The sequence below is a fragment of the Pongo abelii genome, chromosome 18 (assembly GCF_028885655.2).
Source record: "Pongo abelii isolate AG06213 chromosome 18, NHGRI_mPonAbe1-v2.0_pri, whole genome shotgun sequence".
Classification (NCBI taxonomy): domain Eukaryota; kingdom Metazoa; phylum Chordata; class Mammalia; order Primates; family Hominidae; genus Pongo; species Pongo abelii.
The window spans coordinates 23,170,133-23,198,088 of NC_072003.2; the positions used below are offsets into that span (position 1 = coordinate 23,170,133).

Genomic DNA, 27,956 nt, shown 5'->3' on the forward strand with positions numbered 1-27,956 from the left:
ATTTATTTAAGAGCAGGTATGAGTTTTCTGTACTCTCTTCCCCTGATTCAATGCTCCTGGAAGCCATATATGGAGATAGTGACATCATAAAATGGCAAAGTCTCTATCAGCTTTGTTCTCTGAGTGACTTCATGTAGCTAAATATCCTACCAACCTCAGCTTTTTGCACTTGCTATCCTCTGGTTATTATAGAAAACCTATGATACATTCATTCATTCAGTGGATATTTAAGGAACATCTTCTAGGCGTGCTTTGAACATGTAAGACAAGGTTGGTGCTCTCAAGATGTTTACCTGCCTATGATAGAAAGACAAAAGCCAATAAGGAAAAAGTCAATTAAATAAGCAAGAGGATTTCAAATGGTGATACTGCCAAAAAGAAAACAGAACAGGGCAATACGATGGAGCGAGTGTGGGGAGGTGGCTAAGGATGTTCTCCCTTAAGAGGTGACATTTTGAGACCTGAAGGAGGAGAAGCAGCCAGCTAGGGAAAAAGAACTCCAGGCAAAAGCCACAGCAAGTGCAAAGCCTGAGGCTGACATTTTCAAGGCATAGGTGGGGGGCTGGGATGGCAGATTACTGAGGAGAAGTGTAATAACGTGTGAGGTCAGAGACACAAGCAGGAGACATGCCATTAAGGTTCTTTATGGGCATAATAAGGAGTTTGGATTCTATTCTAAGTGCAATGGGTGGGTGCATGGGAGTCTTGTGAATATTTTAAGAGGAAAGAGACATGATCCTAATAAGTAACTCATTTTCTTGGTGACTTGATTTTGAAATAAAGTAATACAGGAAAGTAAAACATTCAGAAAAAGAGGTCAGATTTGCATTTAGAAAGCCCGCTCTGGCAGTTCTGTGGAGAAGATATTTTAAGGAGGCAAGAATGGATGTGAGGATGCCAGTTGGGAGGCTACTGCAATAGACTAAACAAGTAATGACGGTGGCTCAGACAAGACTTATGGCACTGGAGATGGAGGTAAGCAGATGGATATGGGATAGATCTTTAAGATAACCTTAGGTAGACTTGTTGATGGTTTTGATAGGGAATGAATAAAAAGAATCAAGGATGAATCTCAGCCTTTGACTTCTTCAATAATATAAATGGTAGGTCATAATTTATATATGAAAAAAAGAATGCTGAAAAGATTATATAGCATGTACAAAGTCACAGAGGCTGTAGAAGGCAGGAATAGGACTTGAATCCTGATTTTATTTAAGCTAGTTTTTCCTGCTTATAGGCTGTCTCTATGCTATCTGCCATGCTTCTCCACACTCTGGAATTGATGACAAAAGAAAATTCCAGTGTGGTTTTATTCTTGTTCAACGATGCCGTATAAATTGACCAATGACTTCCCCACTCATCTCAGATCCAGTATTGCATGGACTTATATACTGTGGAAGGAGTGATTTGAAATAATGTTGGGAAGACACTTGACAATGTCTACCATACAGCAAATGCTTTTCAAAGGGTGGCTGTTACAAATTTTTAAAAAGAAACTTCAGAGCCAGATAGACCGAACTGGAATCTTTTTTTTTTTTTTTTTTTTTTGAGACGGAGTCTCACTCTGTCGCCCAGTGGCACGATCTTGACTCACTGCAAGCTCCGCCTCTGGGGTTTACGCCATCCTCCTGCCTCAGTCTCCGGAGTAGCTGGGACTACAGATGCCTGCCACCACGCCCGGCTAATTTTTTGTATTTTTTAGTAGAGACGGGGTTTTACTGTGTTAGCCAGGATGGTCGCGATCTCCTGACCTCGTGATCTGCCCGCCTCGGCCTCCCAAAGTGCTGGAATTACAGGCGTGAGCCACCGTGCCCGGCCCAAACTGGAATCTTTTTTTAAAAAATTTTACTTTAAGTTCTGGGATGCATGTGCAGAACATGCAGGTCTGTTACACAGGTATACATGTGCCATGGTGGTTTGCTGCACCTATCAACCCATCATCTAGGTTTTAAGCCCCACGTACATTAAGTATTTATCCTAATGCTCTCCCTCCTCTTCCTCCCCTTGACAGGCGCTGATGTGTGATGTTCCCCTCCCTGTGTCCATGTGTTCTCGTTGTTTAACTCCCACTTATCAGTGAGAACATGCAGTGTTTTGTTTTCTGTTCCCGTGTTAGTTTGCTGACAATGATGACTTCCAGCTTCATCCATATCCCTGCAAAGGACATGAACTCATTCTTTTTTATGGCTGCATAGTATTCCATGGTGTATATGTGCCACTTTTTCTTCATCCAGTCTAGCATGGATGGGCATTCCGGTTGGTTCCAAGTCTTTGCTATTGTAAATAGTGCTGCAATAAATATACACGTGCATGTATCTTTATAGTAGAATGATTTCTAATCCTTTAGTTATATACCCAGTAATGGGATTGCTGGGTCGAATAGTATTTCTGGTTCTAGGTCCTTGAGGAATCCCCACACTGTCTTCCACAATAACTGAACTAATTTACACTCCCACCACAGTGTAAAAGTGTTCCCATTTCTCCACAGCTTTGCCAGCATCCGTTGTTTCCTGACTTTTCTTTTTTTTTATAAGACAGAGTCTTGCCCTTTTGCCCAGGCTGGAGTGCAATGGTGCAATCTTGACTCACTGCAACCTCCACCTCCCAGGTTCAAGCAGTTCTCCTGCCTCAGCCTCCCGAGTAGCTGGGATTACAGGCATGTGCCACCACGCCCGGCTAATTTTTTGTATCCTTAGTAGAGATGGGGTTTCACCATGTTAGCCAGGCTGGTCTCAAACTCCTGACCTCGTGATCTGCCCACCTTGGCCTCCCAAATGTTTCCTGACTTTTTAATAATCACCATTCTGACTGACGTGAGATGGTATCTCATTGTGATTTTGATTTGCATTTCTCTAATGACCAGTGATGATAAGCTTTTTTTCATATGTTTGCTGGTTGAATAAATGTCTCCTTTTGAGAACTATCTGTTCATATCCTTTGCTTACTTTATGATGGGGTCGTTTGTTTTTGTTCTTATAAATTTGTTTCAGTTCCTTGTAGATTCTGGATATTAGCCCTTTGTCAGATGGGTAGATTGCAAACACTTTCTCCCATTCTGTAGGTTGTCTGTTCACTGTGATGCTAGTTTCTTTTGCTGTGCAGAGCTCTTCAGCTTAATTAGATCCCATTTGTCAATTTTGGCTTTTGTTGCAATTGCTTTTGGTGTTTTACTCATGAAGTCTTTGCCCACGCCTGTCTCCTGAATGGTAGTCTCCAGGTTTTCTTCCAGGGCTTTTATGGTTTTGGGTTTTACATTTAAGTCTTTAATCTATCTTGAGTTAATTTTTGTATCAGGTGTAATGAAGGAGTCCAGTTTTAGTTTTCTGCGTATGGCTAGCCAGTTTTCCCAGCACCATTTATTAAATAGGGAATGCTTTTCCCACTGCTTGCTTTTGTCAGGTTTGTCAAAGATCAGATGGCTGTAGACGTGTGGTGTTATCTCTGAGGTCTCTGTTCTGTTCCGTTGGTCCATATATCTGTTTTGGCACCAGTACCATGCTGTTTTGGTTACAGTAACCTTGTAGTATAGTTTGAAGTCAGGTAGCATGATGCCTCCAACTTTGTTCTTTTTGCTTAGGATTGTCTGGGCTATATGGGCTCTTTTTTGTTCCATACGAAATTTAAAGTAGTTTTTTCTAATTCTGCAAAGAAAGTCACTGGTAGCTTGATGGGAATAGCATTGAATCTACAAATTACTTTGGGCAGTATGACCATTTTCATGATATTGATTCTTCCTATCCATGAGCATGAAATGTTTTCCCATTTGTTTGTGTCCTCTCTTATTTTCTTGAGCAGTGGTTTGTAGCTCTCCTTGAAGACGTCCTTCACAGATTTTTTTTTTTTTTTTTGAGACAGTCTCGCTCTGTCACCCAGGCTGGAGTGCAGTGGCATGATCTCAGCTCACTGTCACCTCTGCCTCCTGGGTCTGAAAAATTCTTCTGCCTCAGCCTTCTGAGTATCTGGGACTACAGAAATGTGCCATCATATGTGGCTAATTTTTGTATTTTTAGTAGAGATGGGGTTTCACCATGTTGGCCAGCCTGGTCTTGAACTTCTGATCTGAAGTGATCCACCTGCCTTGGCCTACCGAAGTGCTGGGATTATAGGCCTTAGCCACAGTGTCTGGCCAGAACTGGAATTATTGTTCTACCAGTTATTAATATTAGGCCACACAGATATTGATAGTTATTGCAATGCTGTTCTTCTATTTCTTCATCTGAAAATGAGAAAAAATTGTAAAAGAGACAATATATATAAACTACTTAGAATAGTGCCTGACACTTAACGAGAGTATTATTATTACTATTATGTATTAGGACAGGGAAATGAAAAGTGAGAAGAAATGACTACTTCTTAAGTACACGTTGCCCAGTAAAATTTATAAGCACAACCCCATTTACACATATATTAATGCTGCAAGCTTGATATTTCTCTTTTCATTACAAAGATGAAGAAATTGAGACTCTCTGGGTTTAGGCAGCTATATAATATGGACTCAGATTTATTGAATGTTTGTTTCAGGCATTGTTTCCAGGCTTATATATGTATTAATCATGTAATCTAAAACCTTATGTGGAAGGTACTATTATTACTACGTTTTTACTAATGAGAATATTGACATTCAAGATTTTTAGCTACTTGCCCAGCCTCACAAAGCCAGAAAATGATAGAATGAGCTCTTCAACTTAGGTGCACCTGGATCTAAATTCTTAGCTTAGTCACCATGTTTAACTACTAGCACAAGTTCTTCCCGGGGCTAACTTAAGAACTGAGAGAACACACAGGCCCTTGTAAATCATACTTTGTTTTGATTTCTAGAATCAACATATCAGAATTCCAGGAAGTGAAAATGCTCTGAGGCAGAATACAACTTAGCTTGAATCTCAAATACTGATTCCAATCCAAAATGTTCTCCTACATTGTCCTGAGAACTCTTAATATGTCTTATTAAAGACAAAAAAAGGGGAGGCATATAAAAGACATATTAAGAGTTCCCAAGACAATGTAGGAGAGTATAAAAGTATAGCCAAGTTATAAAACAGGATGTCTTCATAAAAGAGGATGATTTTGGAGTATAAAGGTATAGAGTATGAAAGTATAGCCAACTAAAGCCAAGTTATCATAAAAGTATAGACAAGTTATCATAAAAGAGGATGATTTGGGAGTTGATTTTTCTAGGTAAGCTAAAATTCACATGCTCACAATGAGTATTGGTGGCACAGATAAATCAAATAATTCACAACTAGAATTTAATTATAGGGCTTTCACTTCAGGTATCATGATCTTTAAGTATCTTGAAGTGAAATGTACTATGTAGTATTTTCCATAGGATCAACTTTTGATAGGTACCACCTATAAGCCCTGGACAAAATACAAATAACAACTTCAGGGCTGGGCGCGGTGGCTCACGCCTGTAATCCCAGCACTTTGGGAGGCCGAGGCGGGTGGATCACGAGGTCAGGAGATCGAGACCATCCTGGCTAACACGGTGAAACTCCATCTCTATTGAAAATACAAACAAATTAGCCAGGCATAGTGGTGGGCACCTGTAGTCCCAGCTACTCTGGAGGCTGAGGCAGGAGAATGGCGTAAACCCGGGAGGCAGAGCTTGCACTGAGCAGAGAGAGCACCACTGCACTCCAGCCTGGGCGACAGAGCAAGACTCCATCTCAAAAAAAAAAAAAAAAAAAAAAAACAACTTCAGAATGCATTAGAGATTAGGCAACACAAAAATAAATTAGGAAAAATCTACCTTTGAAGAAATAAATGGCATTGAGTGAGTTTTCAATTTTTATGGAAAAATTTCAAGAGAGAGAGTCAGAGAAGAGGAGCTTCAAATTTTGTGTATAAATTCTGGCCAAATCCATGGCTGATCCCTGAAATACACAGAATCCATGCAGCCTCAGGCTAAAAGAAATGAATAAACAAACCAAAATCCAGAATCTCTACCAAAATCCAGAATCTCAACAGTATGTTAATGACAATGTTCAATATAAAATCTAAAATTACTAGATACACAAAGACACAGGAACACATACTCATTTGCAAGAGAAAAAGAACATCAATGGAGAAAACTAAAGACTCAGATACTGGAATTAGTTGAGAAAGATTTCAATAACAGTGCTATAGCTGTAATGATTATGCTCAAGGACTAAAATAAATATGTTCAATATGAACAATAAAGTTAGTGGAAAAATAGAAATGATTTTAAAATTGAGACTATTTAACTAAGAATGTATTACTCTAAATTAAAAATGAACTTAATGGACCTTATAGCATATTGGAGATCCAAGAAATTTAGCATACTTGAAATCAGTTCAAAAGAAATTAGCAGTCTTAAGAATACAGAGAAAAATATTTTTATAAAAAGTGAAGCCTCAGTGGTAAATTGTGGAACAATGTGTGTGTGTGTGTGTGTGTGTATATATATATATATAAAATTGGAGTTCCAGAAAAAATATTTTAAGAAATAATGACCAAAAGTTTTCCAGATTTTGGTGAAAGATATAAATTTACAGATCCAAGAATATTAGAAAAATCTAAAATGGGAGAAATACAAAAAAGAACAATACTTAGGCATGTCATAATCAAACTTCTTAAAATCAAAAAGAAGATAAAATTTTGAAAGAAGACAGAGGAAAATGATACATTACATATGTGGGACAATTGTTCAAATTACCACTGACTTCTCAACAGAAACAAAGGAAGCTAGGAAGTGATGTCAGCAAGATGGCAGAGTAGGTAGTCCCCCACTCACATTCCACAATAGCAACAATAATTTCTCATCCATTCACAGGCAAAAGTGCCTTTGTGAGAATCTGAGGATTTAGGCAGGAGTTGTAAAACCCCAGTGGAGCCCAAGACCTAGGAGAGTTGTTTTGAGAGGGTAGACCCACACCCAGGTGGCAAACTCATTGACGGTGGTCCTAACTCTGGATTTGGAAATGGCCCCATCTGCCTCATGTTTGTTGAAAGCCCTATTTGGACTTGATCCTGCTACCAAAACCATCTTCCTAGGGGTCTGACAGGAGGCAGTCATGCACAGTAGTACATCAGAAGATAGGCCCACTGAACTTGGTCTCAACTGAGGCCCTGAAACAACCATCTAACTCAACTCCAGCCCATCTCAGCTGCAGTAAGCAATAAGTCCTGCTTGCATAAGGACCCAGAGAGAGGCATGTCCATATGAGTCCCTAGGGCAGAATTTTTGGATTTTAGTTCCCAAGCAGACCAGAAAGGGCCCTCAATCTTGCCTCCAAACCCTCTCAGCAGCAGCCCAAGAGCAATTTTGCCTGTACATGGAGCTGCTGAGAGACTTGCCCATCTGTGCCACTGGGACAGCCTTGCCAACTTCAGTCACATTGTAAATCCTGAAATGACCCTGAATTTCAGCCCAAGGCTCCCTCAGCTGAGGTCTAAGAGCAGTTCTGCCCAGCCAGGGAATAACTGGGAGACAAGTCCATGTGAGTCCCCAGGGTCATACTTGCCAACCTCAGTCCCCATAGCAGATCCTGAAAAGGCCCTGCAACTCAACTCCAACTTCACTTAGCTACAGATCGAGAGCATGGCTGCCTGCCCAGGGACCCACTGTGAGACATGCCCATCAGTGACACCAGAGATAGGCCTGAATATTTCGGTCTCAGTTGTAGACCTTGAAGCAACCCTGTAACTTGGTTTCTGCCCCTCTCAGCTGCAGACTGGAGCAGTACTGCCTGTCCAAGTTCTCACCCAGTGGTCCAGCAAGAGCCCTCCTGGGGACCTGGAGGAGTCACACCCATTCACAAACCGGGCAACAGGCCTGTTCCTGTGCACCTGAAGTAGACCATCAGCCCAGTACCAGCCCTTTGGACAGAGGTCCTGGAGACAGTAGAGACCACCCTGGGCCCAGACAGGATCCACGCCTGCTAGAGCCCCTGATAGTAGGCTCACCAACTGTGGACTCCACTGTGGACCCGGCAGCAGTCATGTTACCTGGCTGCATTGGCTACAATCCCATAGGCAAACTCATCTGCCTGGGAACTTAACAGAACACAAACCTGCCAAAACCAGTTTCTAAGGCCTGGAAGAAGTATTTGCTCTTTCAAATGCACAGATGCAAAGGTTACATGAATAACAAGAAATCAGACAAACATGAAACCACCAAAGAAAATTAACAAAGCCCTAGCAACCTACCACAAAAAATTGGATATCTATGAATTGTCTGAAAAAAATTCAAAATAATTATGTTAAAGGTCAATGAGATGCAAGAAAACACACCTAAACAACTAAATGAAATTTAAAAAAACAACGACGCATAAAAGTTTTTCTTGCAGGGCATGGTGGCTCATGCCTGTAATCCCAGCACTTTGGGAGGCCAAGGCGGGTGGATCACTTGAGGTCAGGAGTTCGAGACCAGCCTGGCCAAGATGGTGAAACCTCAACTCTACTAAACATACAAAAATTAGCCAGGTGTGATGGCACATGCCTGTAATCGCAGCTACTTGGGAGGCTGAGACAGGAGAATTGCTTGAACCCAGGAGGTGGAGGTTGCAGTGAGCTGAGATCGTGCCACTGCACTCCAGCCTGGGTGACAGAGTAAAAGCCTGTCTCCAAAAAAAAAAACAACAACAACAACAACAGCGACACCTTTTGGCAGTGCACAATTATTTTTTAATGGAATCTTTAGAATTTTTCTACATATAAGATCCTGTCATCTTCAAACAGAACTAATAAACAAATTCAGTAACTTTGCAGGACACAAAACCAACATACGAAAATTAATAGTGCTTCTATACACTAACAATGAACTACCTAAAAAAGAAATCAAGAAAACAATTCCATTTATAATAGTGAAAAAATAAAACACTTAGAAATAAATTTAACTAAGGAAAGTAAAATACCTGTAGACTGGAAACTATAAAACACTGATGAAAAAATTGAAGAAGACACAAATAAATGGAAAGATATCCTCTGTTCATGGATTGAAAGAATTAATATTGTTAAGGCATCCATATTATTCAACATGATTTATGGACTCAATGTAATCCTTGTTAAAATTCCAATGATATTTTTAACAAAAATAGAAAAAAACAATTCTAAAATTCATATGGAACCATGAAAGATCTCAAATACCTCAAATACGCTTGAACAAAAAGAGAAAAGCTGGAGGCATCACACTGCCTGACTTCAATATACTACAATATACTGCAAAACTATAGTAATTAAAACAGCATATTATTGTCTTAAAAAAAGACATATGCATCAATGCAATAGAATAGAGCTCAGAAATAAACTCATGCATTTACAGTCAATTGATTTTTGGCAAACTTCCTCAGATAACATAATGAAGAAAGGACAGTCTCTTTAATAAATGGTGCTAGGCACCAACATGGCACATGTATACATATGTAACAAACCTGCACGTTGTGCACATGTACCCAAAGTATAATTTAAAAAATGGTGCTAGGAAAGCTGGATATCCACATGCTGAATGGCGTCAACCCAGGAGGCGGAGCTTACAGTGAGCTGAGATGGCACCACTGCACTCCAGCCTGGGCGACAGAGCGAGACACTATCTCAGAAAAAAGAAAGAAAAAAAGTGATATTGCTTAACATAAGTTATGAAATTTATAAAATTATAATGAAAAATGAACATACAAGCTGAAATGGTTAACATAAAACAATTAAATGTAAAGCAAGCAGGTTAGATTATGTCTTCTGACTCAGAATTATTGCTATACCTATACATGGCAAAATATTTTGGCTTTTGCTACAAAGTGTATGCCGTAAAGCCTAAGATATTTGCTATCTGAAACCCACTAGAAGAAAACTTCCCCTAACCCTGAAGCTAGAGGTCAACTCATTGAGTGCATTCATATCACAAATCTACCAAGGGTACTAATTATTTATAAGTCATTAAGAACAGGTGGTTTATAAAATAAATAATCTTATATTTTTACATTGAATGAATACTCTAAGGTATTTTCTTAATCCACTTCCTTATCCTTATACAGTTATTCACTTTCTCAAGAAGGGATGATATTTAAAACTTTTAAAATATATTCATAAATAAAGTCTCCTTCCTAGGAATTCATCTCCACATTTCCCTATTTAGCTAACTTCAGGGAAGTCACCAGGAAATAAGCAGTTTGGCTTATAGCACAGGTCTTGGGAGTCTGGGGAATATACCTTTGAATCCTTTTAGTTCTTTGACACTTACTGACTTTGTGACCCTTGAATAAGTTATCATGCACTGGGATTAATTTTAAGTGAGATGCCAGGCACATAATAAATGTTCAAGAAACAGTAGTAGTTATCTGTAATACTATATATACACTCCACTTCATTCCCAATAACTCACTTTAGAAAGTACAAACTATCTTCTCTCTGTCTTTCATCTAATTAGGACGTGCATGTTCTTTCTGTAATTAACTGGTACTTTAAAATCAGACTTATCTGCAGCCAGTGTTTAGGATGAGATAAACTAAGCATTGCCAAAGTAGTTTAGGCAAGGCTTGATGATGCCAGACCACTAGAATCCATAGAGTGGAGGGCTGGCTCTGCCACTCACCAGCTATGGCCAAATCTCATATTCCACCAATGGGCACAACCACATGGACCTTCCAGGGTTGCTTAAAACAGTAGTCTCTAGGCATTTTGGGTTGTATAATCTATCAATAAAAATATTTAGAATACACATCTTCCCATCTGGGTGTAGCACTTACACTGTTCTACTGCACTAATATAATATGCATATTATAAAACATAGATGAAAATGAGATAAAAGCATTAAAAGAATTGTAGTATCTCAGTAATTTTTAATTGTATTAAATTATTAACATTATTTTAAAAATTAAATAGAGATGGGGTCTCATTGTGCTACCCAGGCTGGTCTCGAACTCCTGGGCTCAAGCGACCCTCCCATCTTGGCCTCCCGATGCACTGGGATTACAGGTGTGAGCCACCATGCCCAGCCAATAATTTTTTAAGTTTCTGTTCTCATTTCTTAGTCCCAGTGGATTGTCCCAAAACTCACTTTGGAGACCATTGGTTTAGAGGATTGAGTGAAATATTGCTCATGAAATGTGTCATAAGCTGTAAAGTGCTATTTAAGTGGTACATGATAATAATTTAGGTCGAGTGCAGTGGCTCACGCCTGTAATCCCAGCACTTTGGGAGGCCTAGGCAGGTGGGTCACCTGAGGTCAGGAGTTCGAGACCAGCTTGGCAAACATGGTGAAACCCCATCTCTACTAAGAATACAAAAAATTAGCTAGGCACGGTAGCGGGTGCCTATAATCCTAGCTACTTGGGAGGCTAAAGCAGGAGAATCTCTTGAACCTGGGAGGCTGAGGTTGCAGTGAGCCAAGATCATGCCACTGCACTCCAGCCTGGGTGACAGACTAAGACTCCCAGACTCTGTCTCAAAAAAAAAAAAAAAGATTCAAATATTACATTAAAATGTTACATAATAATGGCCCACCATAATAATGTCTACTATGTTCCAGACACTTATTATTGTTATTCCCATTTTACAGATAAGGAAAGAAAGACACAGAGAGATCACAAAGCTAGTAAGTTGCAAGGCCAGGATTAGGCCCATGGTCTGTCAGACTCCGAAGCCAGCGCTCTAAAAATCTCTCAGGGATCAGAGTCTTGTACAATATCATTGGAGAATCAAGGCAGAGGTACCTGAAGGATGGATTGTAATGCTCCTCCTCACCCAGGCACAAAGCCCAAGTCTTCCACAGTCCACAGAGTCTCACTTAATGGATGGCGGTTCTGTTTAGTGTCCTTCCCAGGGATTGTCTTCATGCCAGGAACAATCAAGCTGACAGCAAAAGATATCCTCTACCGGCTGCAAGCATCCAAGGCCAAGTGCATTGTGGCCAGTGAGGAGGTGTTCCCAGTAGTGGAGTCCATTGCACTGGAGTGTCCTGACCTTAAGACCAAACTCCCGGTGTCTCCACAAAGCCGGAACAGGTGGCTCAGTTTCCAGGAGTTATTTCAGTGAGTATTTTTCCCAGCCAATCTATGCTGCCAGCAACAACACAAATTATAGCTACATCTTGGAATATCTTTGCCTCCAAGGACTCAGGAACACTGTGAGTTGATCTGGGCTCCTACTCAGAAAAGAATTACCTAATAACCAGATTTAAGGGCATAAGGAAGGGATGTATTTCTGCCTCCATCCTCCTGCTTCCTAGTGGTCTATAATGAGTATCCTGCATGATTTGGCTCTTGCTTAAATCTGAACCAACCACGTATCCCACCACTCTTCCTTTTCTTCCTCAAACATGCCCTATCTCAGGGCCTTTGCACCTGCTGTTTCTTCTGCCTGGAGTGCTCTTCCTATTCCTTTTCATGAGTGGTTCCTTCTTGTCAAATTTTGGCTCAAATATTTTATCCTAAGTGAACCTCTCCTTGACCACATTACCCCAGCCTCCCAAGTAGCTGGGATTGCAGGCATGAGCCACCACACCTGGCCCTGTTTTTGTAAATAAAGTTTTACTGGAATGCATCCACGCTCATTTATTTACATGTTGTCTATGTAACAACAGCAGAGTGGAGTAGTTACAACAGAAACCTAGGCCCACAAAGCCTAAGATATTTGCTATCTGGCCCTTTACAGAAAAAGTTTGCCAACTCCTGCCCTAAACCATAAGTTCTAAGAAAGCAGAGACTTTGGTTGATCTTCCTATCCTCAGTTCCTAACATAGATAGTGCTTAATATTTACTGAATGAATGAGCAAAAGAGATCACAACTACAGTTTTCTTCATATGTAAAATGAGGATAATTATACTGTACATATCTCTTGTTATTTTGAGGATAAATTAAATGAATATGTGAGAAAGTGTTTCCTAAGATGTAAAAAAAAAGAGTAAAATATTAATGGTATTATTCTTCGAAGAGGTGTTGAGTAGCTTATGTTTAAAAAAAAATTATTCCAGGCCTGGTGCAGTGGCTCACGCCTGTAATCCCAGCACTTTGGGAGACTGAGGTGGGTGGATCACCTGAGGTCAGGAGTTTGAGACCAGCCTGGCCAACATGGTGAAAACCTGTCTCTAATAAAAAAAAAAAAAAATACAAAAATTAGCCAGGCGTGGTGGCAGGCGCCTGTAATCATAGCTACTTGGGAGGCTGAGGCAGGAGAATCTCTTGAACCTGGGCAGTGGAGGTTTCAGTGAGCTCATACTGCACCATTGCCCTCCAGCCCAGGCGACAGAGCGAGACTCTGTCTCAAAAAAAAAAAAAAACCAGAGAAGTTTATAGAAAGAGATGACATGCAAACCCTGCTGAATAATAGTTTTCTTTGTTAGAATAAAATTTTCTTCCACTAATTAATATATACCAAATACTATTTGTCCAATCCCAAAATTCTTTCCCAAGGGCCACATCAGTGAATATTGCTTGTGCCTTTTATAAGCTGTGTAACCTTGGATAAGTAACATTTGGTGAAACTCTGTATCTTATCCATAAAATGGAGATAATGATAGTATCTACCTCATGGGGTTGTAGAAGAATCAAATGTGATAAAACATGAAATTCTTAGCTTAATGCCTGGCATAGAGTAATCACTCCATAAATATTACAGTAATTATAACTGCAATCATTATTATAATTTTCAAGTTAACAAAGTCATTCAACAGTAGTGATTCCTAAGGTAGTGGTATTTATATTATTTGAATATACATCTCCACTAGTAAAATACTTTTTAACATACCCCCATACATGTATTTATTTATTTATAAATTATATACATGTACTTTTGTGCATTATACGAATACCAAAAATAAAAATTTTAGAGGATGAGTAAAAAAATAGAATTGTGCCACTGCACTCCAGCCTGGGTGACAGAATGGAACCCTGTCTAGAAAACACAAAACATATAATTTTCAATTCCTGTTTCTTCTCTATCCCAGCTGCCTTGCACACTTCCTGAGCAGCAAGCACTTCCACTTCAGAGACTCCTGTCCTAAACAACTTTGCAATATTCTGCAGAGTCCCCAAGAAACCTTAAAGGAGCCACAAAATTTACAAAAGATAAAGGACTTTAAACTCATGTGGATCTCAAATTGGAATGTGCATATTTTGGGGGTAGTTTTCAAGATGGAAAAAAATCCTCATTTCAAACTTTGAAGTGCCATAACTCCAAAAAGGGCATGGATTGTTTCTCTAAAAACTAGGGAAGGGAAAGCTGTCTCATTGCCAACAGTTGGCTAGTTTTTCAGAAGACTACACACGGCAATAATGTGGGCTAATTTTACACTGTTAGAGTTGATCTTCTATTCAAGGAGTTCATTTTAAGGCTTCTCACCCTCCTTCTGACTCTCAAGTGTAGAAGTTCACGAACACTTTCCAGAATATTCATAATGGATGAGGGAAAAGGTCAAAATTATAAGCCAGAATTATATTTCTCTTTTTCTGTCCTAGTACAGAAGACCCTGTCCAGGACTCTGGATTCTGATCTTCAGGCGGTCAAGATGGTGCTCCAGTTTCAGGAACAGCAAGAGCAAAGATATGGATGCAAAAAAAAACACCCTAAGGTGTGCAAGGAATAGACTACACACAGTTTGGGGTAGCTAGAGAACAAAATATGGAGATAGAGTGAAGGCTGTAAGAGCAAACAGAGGCCAGATTATGGAAGATCTCATATGCCATGGTAAATCTTAAACTGACCCTGTAAACAAGGGATGCCATTGATGGGTTTTAAGAAGGGAAGTTCCAGGGCCAGGTTTGGATTAAATTAAATTAAATAGATTTATCTGGCAGCTATGTAGAGGATTAGTTTGAGGAGGAACAAACTGGAATCAGACCATCTTGGAGCCTAATCTAGGAAAGAGATGACGAAAATCTAAACCTGAGCTCTGACGAATAGGATGGAGGGAAAGCAGCAAACTAAAGAACTAGCAGGACTTAGAGAGTATTGGATGTGGAAGATGAAGGAAGAAAGAGTCAAGGTTGATCTGCTTTTTGACTTAGGTGATCAGTGGGTGGGTACCATCGGTTGGAGAGAGAGAGAGACAGTTGATGTTAAGATAATAAGTTTAGAGTTGGACATACAAGATCAAAGGTTCTGTGAAAATTCAAATGTCTAGCAGGTGGTGGATATACGAGTCTCAGGTACAAGAGGCAAAGATACAAATCTGGAAGTCATTAGTATATACTTAGCTCTGAAAACCTGGAAAGACAACTCAGAACTCAGGTATTCAAGGAAATGAAGACAAGTTGGATAATGGAATCACTGCTTGACGCTCACAAATTGTGATGTCTTTTCTTTTAGATAGACAGACAGATGGATAGATGAAAGATAGATAAATAGGTAGGTAGATAGATGGATGGCTAGATGAAAGGTAAGTAGGTAAATAGATAGACAGACAGATGCCTTCTACCAAAAGATTTCCATACTGGATTGAGAAGTGTTTAAATATGAGGGGTCTCCCTGCAAGGTATCAGATTCTGTGAAGAAATCCCCCTCTCTCTAGCCCAACACATACCAATTTGACTCTATATTTGAATTGAAAAGAAAATCAATATAGCTGAATGAATGATCTTTTTCTATTTTAAGGAGAGGAAGGAAGTTACCAAGAAAACCATGTTAATATTTTCTGAAACTATTTTTAAATAACCTTCACTGTTCAACAGGCATGGTGGCTCACATCTGTAATCCCAGCACTTTTGGATCCTGGGGCGGGTGGATCACCTGAGGTCAGGAGTTTGAGACCAGCCTGGCCGACATGGTGAAACCCCGTCTCCACTAAAAATACAAAAATTAGCCGTGTGTGGTGGCAAATGCCTGTAGTTCCAGCTACTCAGATAGCTGAGCAAGGAGGATCAGTTGAACCTGGGACGTGGAGGTTGCAGTGAACCGAGATTACACCACTGCACTCCAGCCTGGGTGACAGAGTGAGACTCCATCTCAAAACAAAGCAAAACAAAAAAAAATCCTCACGTTGTTACAGTTTCAATGACAATCTCACTCATTCATCATCAAGGTGAATTAAAACAGCATCCTTAACCCTATTCCCTTCAACCAGAGAAATTAAGAATATGATACACCAGTTTCAAAAATCCTTAGATATTGTATCGGTTACCCATCACTGAGTAACAAACCATCCCAGCACTTCGTGGTGTAAACAGTAGTATTTTATTTGCTCATGATTCCATGGGTCAGAAATTCACACAGGGCTCAGCAGGGGCAGCTGGTTTCTGCTCCACATCAGCCTGACTGGGGCTCGAGTATCCAAGGCAGGTTCACCCTCAAGTCAGGCTGGCTGCCAGCTGAAGCACCTTGGTTTTCCTGTACATGGCCTCTCTCTCCAGCAGGACAGTCTAAACATCTTTATATGGTGGCTAAGTTACCCCCCAGGGAAAGTGAAAACTATGAACCTTCTTGAGGCCTAGGCTGAGAAGTTCCAGAACTTGTACCACAGTGCATTAATCAAAGCAAGTCATGAGACCACCCCAGATTCAAAGAGAGAGGACATACACTCTGCCCTCCAATGAAGCAATGGCATACAGGGGTGGTTTGTTACTCAGTGATGGGTAACTGATAACAATATCTAAGAATTTTTGTACAGGGATTGTTGGCAGAAGAGCTGAGGCAGGACTGGCTTGTCTGTCATAACATAGAAGAGTCTTGGAAGATGTCTGGGGTCCAGGGTCTAAAACCCCTCGTGGCCTTTGGAACACCAAGCTCTGTGCCAAAGGGTGGAAGACTGCCCTGCCACACCACAAATCTAAGCCCATGGCATAAAACTCCTCGTGGCTTGGATGGAACCCAGGGTTCAGGGCATAAAACCCCTTATGGCCCCTGGAATGTGTTGGTTGCTCTCCCAGGCTCATAAACATGCTCTCCATTATCGCAAGCAGCAGAGCATATTCTATATGAATCAAAGAAAATGCTAAACCGTTACAGCTACGCTTGATGCACTGCTACATTTCTACTCCCACGTCCTCACGCCCTCACCTGTTTACCCTCACGTCCTCATCACCTGCTTCTTTGTTTGATCACCAATAAATAGTGTGGGCTCCCAGGGCTCATGGCCTTCACAGCCTGCATACCAGCGTTGGCCCCCTGGACCCAACTTATGTATTCTTAACCTGTCTTTTCTCATTCCTTTGACTCCGCCGGACTTCGTAGCCCCCACGGCCTGGTATTGGGTCTGATCACCCCAACAGGGATAAAAGGAATCATGGAGCTATCTTTGTAGACAATCTTACACAGAGATCGTTATCAGTTAGAATGTCTTTGGATTTAGTAACCCAAATACAAGTGACTAAAACAATAAAAACAAGTTTATTATCTGACAAATGAAAATACACAGGTAGGGTAGACTGAAAGTTGGTGAATTCAGTGGCTCAATGAAATTAACATGGACCCAGATTTAGTCATCTTCCTAACGTGCTACCCTTGGTATGAACCCAACATAGCTATGGTAGCTCCAGACATCCTATACGTGCACAAAACTCAAAGGCCATAAAACAGGATGGGGCAGGGGAAGAAGGCTGCATCTCTTCCTCATGACTCTTTTTAGAACAAAGAAATATTTCCCATTAAAGCCATATATCTCATTGTCCATACTGCATCATGTGCCTAATCTTAAACCAAAGGAATGACTGTGACTTGCTTAGATTAATCAAGCTCCCCCAGGAGCTATACAGGACAGTCTTATCGGAAGCACTTGATTGCCTGATACCTGAACAAAATCAGTTTTATGAGTGCAAGGAAGAAGAAGGGGACAGCTATTTGATAAGCAACTCATTCTGTCTGCTACAGATGTCGAAGATATTGAACAAGAATTATTTATAAGTTTGATTCAAATATCAAAAAGGTGCCAGCTGAAGCACCTTGGTTTTCCTGCAAATGGCCTCTCTCTCCATCAGGACAGTCTAAATATCTTTTAATAATACAAGATGTCCTTTAAATAATAAAAACTCCTGAAACATTAACAGCAATTTACAAAGATTCCACGCTGATTGTTAAAAACCCATAGATTTTTCTAAAAAGCACTTGGAAAAAAACTTACAATAAATAAAATGCATGTCCTTTTGTTATTAATATTGAAATTTATCTTGGCTATTTATTTAGTCTATAGGGAGATGAAGCTTAAAAAAAGAAGAAGAAGAGGAAGAAAGAAGAAGAAGGAGGAGGAAGAGGAGGAGAAGGAGAAGAAGGAGAAGGGGAAGAAGGAAGAAGGAGAAGGAGAAAAAGAAAAGGAGAAGGAGAAGAAGAAAGAAGAAAGAAGACAGAAGACAGAAGAAGAAGAAAAGAAGAAGAAGAGGAAGAGGAAGAAGGGGAAGAGGAAGAGGAAAAGGAAGAAGAAGAGGAAGAAGAAAAAGAAGAAGAAGAAGAAGAAGAACTGGACTGTTAAATTTTAGCAGGGACTGATCTTCCAAGTCCCTCAAGGAGAAGGAAAAAGAGAAAAAGAAGAAGAAAAGAAGAAGGAGAAGGAGAACTGTAAAATTTTAGCAGAGACTGATCTTCCAAGTCCCTCTAAGATTTCTTGAGAATCCCTCTCAGGAAAGCTTTGGATTAGGTTCAGTTCTGTTAACTATCTTCTGGTAACAAGAGGGCATAAGTAGCTAAGCAGAAGAAATATCATAGTTAAACTGGCCATCTTACACCACCATCTTGGGGTCCATCCGTATTTTGCAGATCCGCCTCTGAAGAGCACAGCTGTGTGGAAACAGGAAGTCAAGAACGAGTGGCCATTTATTTCACCAGTGGGACGACAGGCTCTCCTAAGATGGCCCAGCACTCTCAGAGCAGCTTCAGCATTGGGTTCACTGTCTGTGGAAGGTAGGGAAGAAAACTCTGGTTTTGGTGAACTCCCCAAAGAGCTGCCAATATGCGTATCCAACTAATCGATACTTCTCCTTGAATTGCTATAAGATATTGCCAATTAATGCTACCAAACAGAACTTGTGCTGGTCCTGCCCAACCTAGCTTAGTAAATGACACCATCTAACCAGCTGATCAAGCAAGAACTTAAGAATTGACCTTAATTCAGTCCCTTAACAACACGTCTGGCTTCCTTTAATCATTGCTAGGTAAATTTACCCACCCAGAAAGGCCTTTCTAAAAGAGAGGCTATCCTAAGTTGTCATGTTACCCTATTTTATTTTCCTAATAGCATTTACACTATTTAAAATAATGATATACTTAATTCACTTTATTGTATATGTATTCGCTGTCACCCTAAAATAAGAGCAGAGATCTGGTCTCTTGCTCACTGCTGTAGAACAGTGCTTAGCACATTTTTACTTGACAAGTATTTGTTGCATCAATGGACAAACTCAAAAAATCATGCCAAACCCAGCCTCCCACTCTACTCTCAGACAACCTAGGATTCTGAAAAGGCCTTTAAGAAGAGTAGAGGTAGAATCTGTCAACTTGCCTGGTGCTTCTTTTGACCCTTCTCTGTAGCCCTTAAGGTTTGGGGGCAAGGTCACTCCTGAAAGATACCAGTTTGTTTTTAATTTTTGTTTGTTTATTTTTGATCTGTTTTGTGGCTTCTTCATATCATTTAGATATTGGCTGGATATCTAAGTCCTCAGATAGCATATGGAATGTGTCTGACACAGGCTGGGTCAAGGCCGCCTTTGGCAGTATATTTTCTTCCTGGCTTTATGGAGCCTGTGTTTTTATGCATCAGATGGCACAGTTTGACACTGACACCTTCCTAGATGTAAGTCATGTCCTCCAGCTAGATAGATCTTTAGAGCTCTTCCTTGTCTCCCATAAAATCACAAAGAAATGATACCTCAGAATACCAGGCTTCTTGGGCTTCTGGAAATCATTTCTTTATAAGAAGCAAAGTCTCCAGGGCCTTGGCTTTTGAAACGTATTTAACAGAGTGGGGCGGGGCGGGGCGGGGGGAACAACTGCAACACTCTCAGGCAGGAAATCCAGACTTCTGCTTCAAATAGTTCAGGATTTGCTAGTGTTGCCAAAACTGTAGCTACTTAAGAATCTGGTTCTAAATAACAGACTGGAAGTCTCGAATCTAAACAAATGCTTCATTTCTAATTCAGTGAAACCAAGATAATAGCTGATAAACCACGACTCTTGTGCAGAGCAGAGATTAAAGGTGGGGGCACCTTTGCCCAGAGCAGCTCCTCTTATTCTTCCCCAAGTTGTTAATTCTCAGAACCTAATACTCTTCTGGAAATCAGACATGCATGCGCTGCCTTCTCAACCAGGGACAGCTAGATTGAGATATCAGATAATTCTAATTTCTTTAGCCTTTAGAAAAATATGATTCAGGCTAATTATTTTCAACCACGACAAATCAATTAAGTTTAAGAAAATACATATTATTACATACAAACTACACCTATATGTGAATAAAAGCTGTTCACCTGTTATTTTGCTAACTGGCCTGACACGATGGTTTAAGGCAGAAGTCCCCCAGCCTTTTTGGCGCTAGGGACTGGTTTCATGGAAGACCATTTTTCCATGGACAAGGGGGTGAGGGAGGGATTCGAGCTCATTACATTTATTATGTGCTTTATTTCTATTACTATTAAATTGTAATGTATAATGAAATAATTATACAACTTACCATAATGTAAAATCAGTGAAAGCCCTGAGTTTGTTTTCCTGCAACTAGACAGTCCCATCTGGGGGTAATGGGAGATAGTGACAGACTATCAGGCATTAGATTCTCATAAGGAGCCTGCAAACTAGATCCCTCGCACGTACAGTTCACAATAGGGTACACACTCCTATAAGAATCTAATGCCACCACTGACCTGACAGGAGGCGGAGCTCAGGCCATAATGCAAGTGATGGAGAGTGGCTGTAAATACAAATGAAGCTTTGCACACTAGCCTTGTCACTCACCTCCTGCTGTGCAGCCCACCTCCTAACAGGCCATGGACAGGAACCGGTCTGTGGCCTGGGTGTTGGGGATCCCTAGTTTAAGGGCCTTAACATAAATGTAGGCTAACATAAGAACTGAGATCTCTACATCAGGTTTACAAAGTGCCCTAAAGTTGGTAAGTTAACTTTGCAGTTTCAAAACCTACATTTGTAAAATAAGAAGATTTTTATTTTACAAAGATCATGTGTGTATTTCAAGTGCTATAAAAACCTTTATAGATGTATACTATTCTTAGATATATACATTACACTTTATAAAAACAATTAGAATCCATGGAGCAGATACACATGGTAGAAATGCTGACTTACAGATCAAATATTTTTCTTTATCTATGACAATCCAGATAGCCCAGACATCCATTTTGAGCCTTCTCACAAATGCTTAAGTTTAATACAAATTGCCAATAAGTTGTCCTATTTAGTGCGAAGAAAATAATATGGGTACTATAGACAGCTGTCAAGAAAGTGGCGAAAGAGTAATAAAAAGGGCTCAGATGCTGGTGTACAATGTGTTTGCAGCTTTGATGATGAGGTCTTTGGAGTAGAAGCCTTTGAGGAAAGGTATACCTGTGCGAGGCTGCCAATCATTAGGGAGGAGGAAGTGAGGGGCGAGTCTTGAATAATCCTCCTATTTTTCAGACGTCTTGTTCATCATTGAGGCTATGGATGATGGACCCAGAACATATGAATAGTATAGCTTTAAAAAAGGCATGAGTGCAGATGTGAATAAATGCTAGGTGTGGTTGATTAATGCCAATTGTGACTATTATAAATTCTAGTTGACTTGAGGTGGAGAATGCTATGATTTTTTTTTTATATCGTTTTGTGTTAGGGTGCAGATTGCTGTAAATAGGGTAGTAATAGCCCTGAGACATAATGTAAGGGTTTAAGTTGATAAATTATTTTTTATTAAAGAGTGGAAGAGGATGAGTAGAAAAACTCCTGCTACAACTATAGTGCTGGAGCACAGTAGGGCTGAGACTGGGGTTGCACCTTCTATGACGGAGGGAAGTCAGGGGTGGAGGCTGAATTGGGCTGACTTTCCTACTGCCTCTAAGAGAAGGCTAACCAGTGGGAGGGAGTTTGGGGTAGGACTTAGAATAAATATTTGTTGAAATTCTCGTGTTGCTACCTGACTTCAAACTATACTACAAGGCTACAGTAACCAAAACAGCATGGTACTGGTACCAAAACAGAGATATAGATCAATGGAACAGAAGAGAGCCGTCAGAAATAACGCCACATATCTACAACTATCTGATCTTTGACAAACCTGAGAAAAACAAGAAATGGGGAAAGGATTCCCCATTTAATAAATGGTGCTGGGAAAACTGGCTAGCCATATGTAGAAAGCTGAAACTGGATCCCTTCCTTACACCTTATACAAAAATCAATTCAAGATGGATTAAAGACTTAAACGTTAGACCTAAAACCATAAAAACCCTAGAAGAAAACCTAGGCATTACCATTCAGGACATAGGCATGGGCAAGGACTTCATGTCTAAAACACCAAAAGCAATGGCAACAAAAGCCAAAATTGACAAATAGGATCTAATTAAACTCAAGAGCTTCTGCACAGCAAAAGAAACTACCATCAGAGTGAACAGGCAACCTACAAAATGGGAGAAAATTTTCGCAACCTACTCATCTGACAAAAGGCTAATATCCAGAATTTACAATGAACTCAAACAAATTTACAAGAAAAAAATAAACAACCCCATCAAAAAGTGGGCGAAGGACATGAACAGACACTTCTCAAAAGAAGACATTTATGCAGCCAAAAAACACATGAAAAAATGCTCACCATCACTGGCCATCAGAGAAATGCAAATCAAAACCACAATGAGATACCATCTCACACCAGTTAGAATGGCAATCATTAAAAAGTCAGGAAACAACAGGTGCTGGAGAGGATGTGGAGAAATAGGAACACTTTTACACTGTTGGTGGGACTGTAAACTAGTTCAACCCTTGTGGAAGTCAGTGTGGCGATTCCTCAGGGATCTAGAAGTAGAAATTCCATTTGACCCAGCCATCCCATTACTGGGTATATACCCAAAGGACTATAAATCATGCTGCTATAAAGACACATGCACACGTATGTTTATTGCGGCATTATTCACAATAGCAAAGACTTGGAACCAACCCAAATGTCCAACAATGATAGACTGGATTAAGAAAATGTGGCACATATACACCATAGAATACTATGCAGCCATAAAAAATGATGAGTTCATGTTCTTTGTAGGGACATGGATGAAATTGGAAATCATCATTCTCAGTAAACTATCGCAAGAACAAAAAACCAAACACCGCATATTCTCACTCATAGGTGGGAATTGAACAATGAGAACACATGGACACAGGAAGGGGAACATCACACTTTGGGGACTGTTGTGGGGTGGGGGGAGGGGGGAAGGATAGCATTGGGAGATATACCTAATGCTAGATGACGAGTTGGTGGGTGCAGCGCACCAGCATGGCACATGTATACATATGTAACTAACCTGCACATTGCGCACATGTACCATAAAACCTAAAGTATAATAATAATTAAAAAAAAAAAAAAGAAATTCTCGTGTTGGAGGACAGGAGGAATCATGCCATAGCTAGAATAAAGCCAGTATCACTGATACAATTGTACAGGACTGCTTGAGGGTTGCTGCATTAGTATCTGGTCAGCTGTATCGTCAGCCGATTAGTAGGAAAGATATAATTCCTACACCCTCTCATCCAATGAAGAGCTGAAAGAGGTTGTTAGCAGTAACCAGAATTAGTATTGTGATAAGGAAAATAAGTAAATATTTGAAAAAGTGATTAATGTTACGGTCCGAGTTTATTTGTCATATTGAGAATTCTATAATAGATCAGGTAACAAATAGTGCTACTGGGATAAATATTGTAGAAAAGTAGTCTAGTTTAAAGCTTAGTGAGGGTTTAAGGGTCTGGATCCTCATTCAATGTCAGTTTGAGACAATTACTTCTTGGTCTGTACACATAAATGTTGTGGGGATAAAGGTGATGACAAAGGCACATGTGAGAGATGATTTTGCATAATTGGGGTGTGAGCCTTTTTTAAACCTGCTGGTTAAGGTAACAATAATTGGTAAGATTAAGGGGACTAGGGCTGTTGTGATAGTGGAAGAATACATGTTTGTTACTTTTATTTGGAGTTGCAACAATGTTTTTGGTTCCTAAGACCAACTGATGACTCTTATCCTTTAAAAGTTGAGAAAGCCATGTTGTTAAACATGGGGGCATGAATTAGCAGTTCTAGCACACTTTTAAGGGACATAGGCTCCATTTGATCAGGTTCTTCCTATTTGATAGCAATCAACTCCAGACTTACACAGGTTAACAACCCTCCACCCCTCCAGGAAAGGACAGACCTCTGTTTTCAACCATTTCAAGTAACTCTCAGGACTGCATTTGCCTACCTTAGATCACATCTCTCACCAATGTGGTTCAGGGAATGGTATATGCTGATTGGCCAGACTTGGATCATATGTCTATCATTGGAGGTAGGGGTTGGTGTCAATCCCACCAGAGAGGTTAGGGTAATACTCTATAGGAAAAACTACAGTAGCTACTAAAAAGGGGGAACAGATACTGCATAAGCATATGCAGATTTCACTGAACAGGCAACAGATTTCACTGAATGGACAACTGTCATGGAACTCAGAATACATTTTCTCACAGAAACAAAGCAAATAGAAAATTGTGGCCAGTTTCCCAAATAAGTCTCATGAGCCTGTTTAGGACCAATGGAAAGGAAACTCTGGCAATGACAATAATAGTCGTAATTCTAGGAAGAAGCCCTATTTTCCTAATTTCCTTTCCTCATGGAAGTTTCCTACAGACACAGCAAGTGACAAAATTTCAAAACAGTTTGTCTCTCAGCATCCTCCCACATCTGTACCTCCCTCTCACACACCAGTGAGCCTCTGCAGTGACACTATGGGTCCCCTACTCTTACCTCTTATACCCCCTCCACTCGCATTTATTCCATTCTCAGAAAGTTTCCTCCTGCTGCCATGTTCTCATCCTCTCAATATAAATGATTTCAGCTGAAGAGCAGAAGTAACCACCAATTAGAATCAATGTATGAACAATGAATAATATAAATTATGCTTACTAACCTCAGTAATTATCTAATTGGTAGGTTTTACACAGTATTACAAAGAGAAGCAAACAATATGAGGCAAAAAAACGAACTTATAGAGATAGATCAATCTTTCCTGAGAGTTTTTTGTTTCATTTTGTTTTGTTTTGAGATGGAGACTTGCTCTGTCACCCAGGCAAAAGCAGGAGTGCAGTGGTGTAGTTATAGCTCACTGCAACCTCAAACTGCTGGGTTCAAGCAATCCTCCCGCCTCAGCCTCCTGAGTCGCTAGGACTACACGTGTGCATCATCATGCCCTGGCTAATTTTTTCTTTTTAGTCTTTATAGAGATGGAGTCTCACTATGTTGACCAGGCCGGTTTCAAATTCCTGAGCTTAAACTATCCTTCCACCTTGGCCTCCCAATGTTTTGGGATTATAGGTATAAGCCATCACACTCTGCCCCTTCCTGAGATTTGATCTCCCAGGATACACAGTCCTTCCTCCATTAAGACTCTTCCAACTCCCTTGAAACCACATATTCTCTGGGAACTCCATTTGTCCCCCTGCTACATGCTTCTAGTGGTATAGATTCGAAGGAGTAAGTGGTCATCTATAAACCAAGGACTGCCTGTATAATAAATGGGATCACTCTGAAATGTTAAATACATGTGTGACCTGTAAATAGAACTTAGCCTTCTTGAACCGCTGCACTTCTCATACTCACAAACCATTTACCTGGAATTATTCTCAAAACCTCACTTTGTAATTGTATCCAAGCTTTGTTCAGAAGCAATCTCTGGCATTCGCAGTCATCACTCAAACTGCTATTAACAAACAGTAAGTACCTATGTTCAGCATTGATTGCAGATCCTTGATGTGTCTGAAAAACAGAGCAAGATAAATTCTCTGTTGCAGGTGGTGAAAGCTTTTGTTGTCGTAGCTCCATCCTTTAAGTCCTACAGCGCAGAGAAATTAACTCTTGAGCTTCAGGATCATGTGAAAAAAATTAACTGCACGTTACAAATATCCAAGAAAGGTAAGTATTTTGTCCAAAAGTTAAGTTTGGATGTTACCAAACTAAGACCTAAGCTAAAATGTAGATTTTACTGGATTTTGACTTTAGCTCATTATATAGGTAGAGGGCACCTTTTTTTGTTTAGCCCTAAGAACTTGAAAATGTTTTGTTAGAACAGTATAAATGCATTATAAACTAGAGTCTTTAATCAACTCTGCAATACTGAATCACTAAGATTCTTTCTAGAAATAATTTGTCCCATTCTGTATAAGAAAAGCACAGTGGCCAAGAATGGCCAACTGCCTTGTTCTTAGGGACAGCACTTGGACTCATCTATCCTAGGACTCTTGGCCCTAATAGCCATATAAATTCAAAGAACATACCTGTATGTATCAAGGGACCCCATTTAATATTCAGAAAGAAGACAATATCCAAATAAACCATGAAATCTTTCCTGAAACTTTCATCAAATAAGGATTTAAGAATACTATATAAAGACATGAAGATGGCCCTGTAGTTTCTTTCTAACCATGGAATTGGTTGATACTGACTGATCCTCTGCATGAAATTTCTATTTTAGTTAGCATCATTTCAGTCAAAAGGTAGTAAATTTCAACCTAAGAACTACTCAACAATTTCTCCATTACATTCACTAAATTAATGAACTTTGACTTTCAGAAAGGCTATTTGAGGACATTTTAAAATACAGCAGTAGTCTTATTTTGACAGAAGAGAATAAAAAGAGGATTTTTATGGTCAAGTCAGGGCAGAAAACTGTATATATTCCAAATTATCCCTAAAAAATCTTCTCCAATCTCCAGGGTCCAGCTCTGCAAAGACAAGAACTAAATGTTCTTTTTGCATTTAGGTGTAGTCTCCACTTTCCAGAACAGTAGAGACCTAGGACTAGTTTGAACTAGGGGAAAGCAATGGGGTAAAGGGATTATTACTTTCTTGTGGCAAAGCATTTATGTGAATTTGCACTAAAAACCCCTAAGCTGGCGCTACACTGTCACCCTTCCTATACAAACAGAACAGTTTCTGGTGTCTATGAGATTCAATAAGCTTAGGCTAAGATAATCTAGACTTTAAAATTCAGTCTCAGAGTTTCATGCAAGCTCTCTCCTATTGCACTAATTGGAAAAATGGAATCAAATGTCTCATAACGTTTTTCTGTCAATTAGGTGGAATTTGTTCAAGAACTCCCAAAGACAATCATTGGGAGAATCAAACACGTTTTAAGAGACCAAGAATAGAGACGAACATAGCTTGATAAAAAAGCTGAAGGGTTAAGTAGTAATATGATTGCTTTCTCTATTTGTTCCTGATAATTCAGTGACTACTCTCTTAAAATGTTTAAGATCCTTCCTGGTTTTTGTTTTCTACTTAGCTAAAAAATTAAAAAGTAAATAAAAGTCTAAAAATATATGGATGAAAATTGTTTCAATAACCAAACTGACAAACGTAATGATGGTTTCTAGTGTTTAAAATTGCAGGAGTCAAATGATTACTTAGAAAAAGAAAGTGCACAATGAATCTGTATTTCATTTATCTTGTGCCTAATTCAAAATAAAGATATATCCTAAATGTTCAAGACAATTTCTTCTACTTAACAACTTTATGAGACCAAACTTCAATATATTAAAATACTGTTAAAATGAGGAGTATAAATAATTCAAAAATCAGTAAGTGAATTTAATGAAAGTAAGCACTGTATTACTGTGGCTCATTTTGAAGCAAATTAACTGTAAAATATCTTAAACTTGGATTTAGGAGTATTAATTACTCAAGGGTAATTAATAATTTTTTAATATTTTTTAGGATCATGTCCATGACATATTTTATAATTTGACATATAAACATATTTTATGATACATATATACTATAAAGCAAGAGATTTACTAAGAGTCAGAAAGAAAGAAAAAATATAGAACACCAATTTTTAGGGAACAAATTTATTTTGATTTTTCT

The 27,956-nt window shown here is 39.6% G+C and overlaps 1 protein-coding gene and 1 long non-coding RNA gene across 5 annotated transcripts in view; one reads left to right on the forward strand and one right to left on the reverse strand.

The window, feature by feature from the left end:
* The first annotated feature begins 133 nt into the window (after positions 1 to 133).
* LOC134760374 (uncharacterized) lies at positions 134 to 27,377 on the forward strand. Of its 2 annotated transcripts, none has more exons than XR_010137726.1 (6): positions 134 to 270; positions 784 to 975; positions 11,516 to 11,987; positions 14,418 to 14,525; positions 25,886 to 26,006; positions 27,170 to 27,377. It is a non-coding gene; the product is annotated as an uncharacterized LOC134760374 (long non-coding RNA). The 2 variants fall into 2 exon arrangements; XR_010137725.1 differs by having other exon boundaries at positions 14,413 to 14,525; positions 27,170 to 27,352.
* The window catches only part of THUMPD1 (THUMP domain containing 1), a 32,340-nt gene continuing 8,207 nt past the window's right edge, over positions 3,824 to 27,956 (reverse strand). Inside the window, exons 5-8 of one of the 3 annotated variants that reach the window (XR_008514429.1) lie at positions 25,816 to 25,850; positions 24,843 to 24,933; positions 18,605 to 18,772; positions 3,824 to 4,216 (exon numbers count right to left, since the gene is read on the reverse strand). The gene's annotated coding sequence lies outside the window, so the exon portion shown is untranslated. Of the gene's footprint in view, positions 4,217 to 18,604; positions 18,773 to 24,842; positions 24,934 to 25,705; positions 25,927 to 27,956 lie in introns of all 3 variants that reach the window. The other 2 variants (XR_008514427.1, XR_008514428.1) reach the window with 2 other exon arrangements.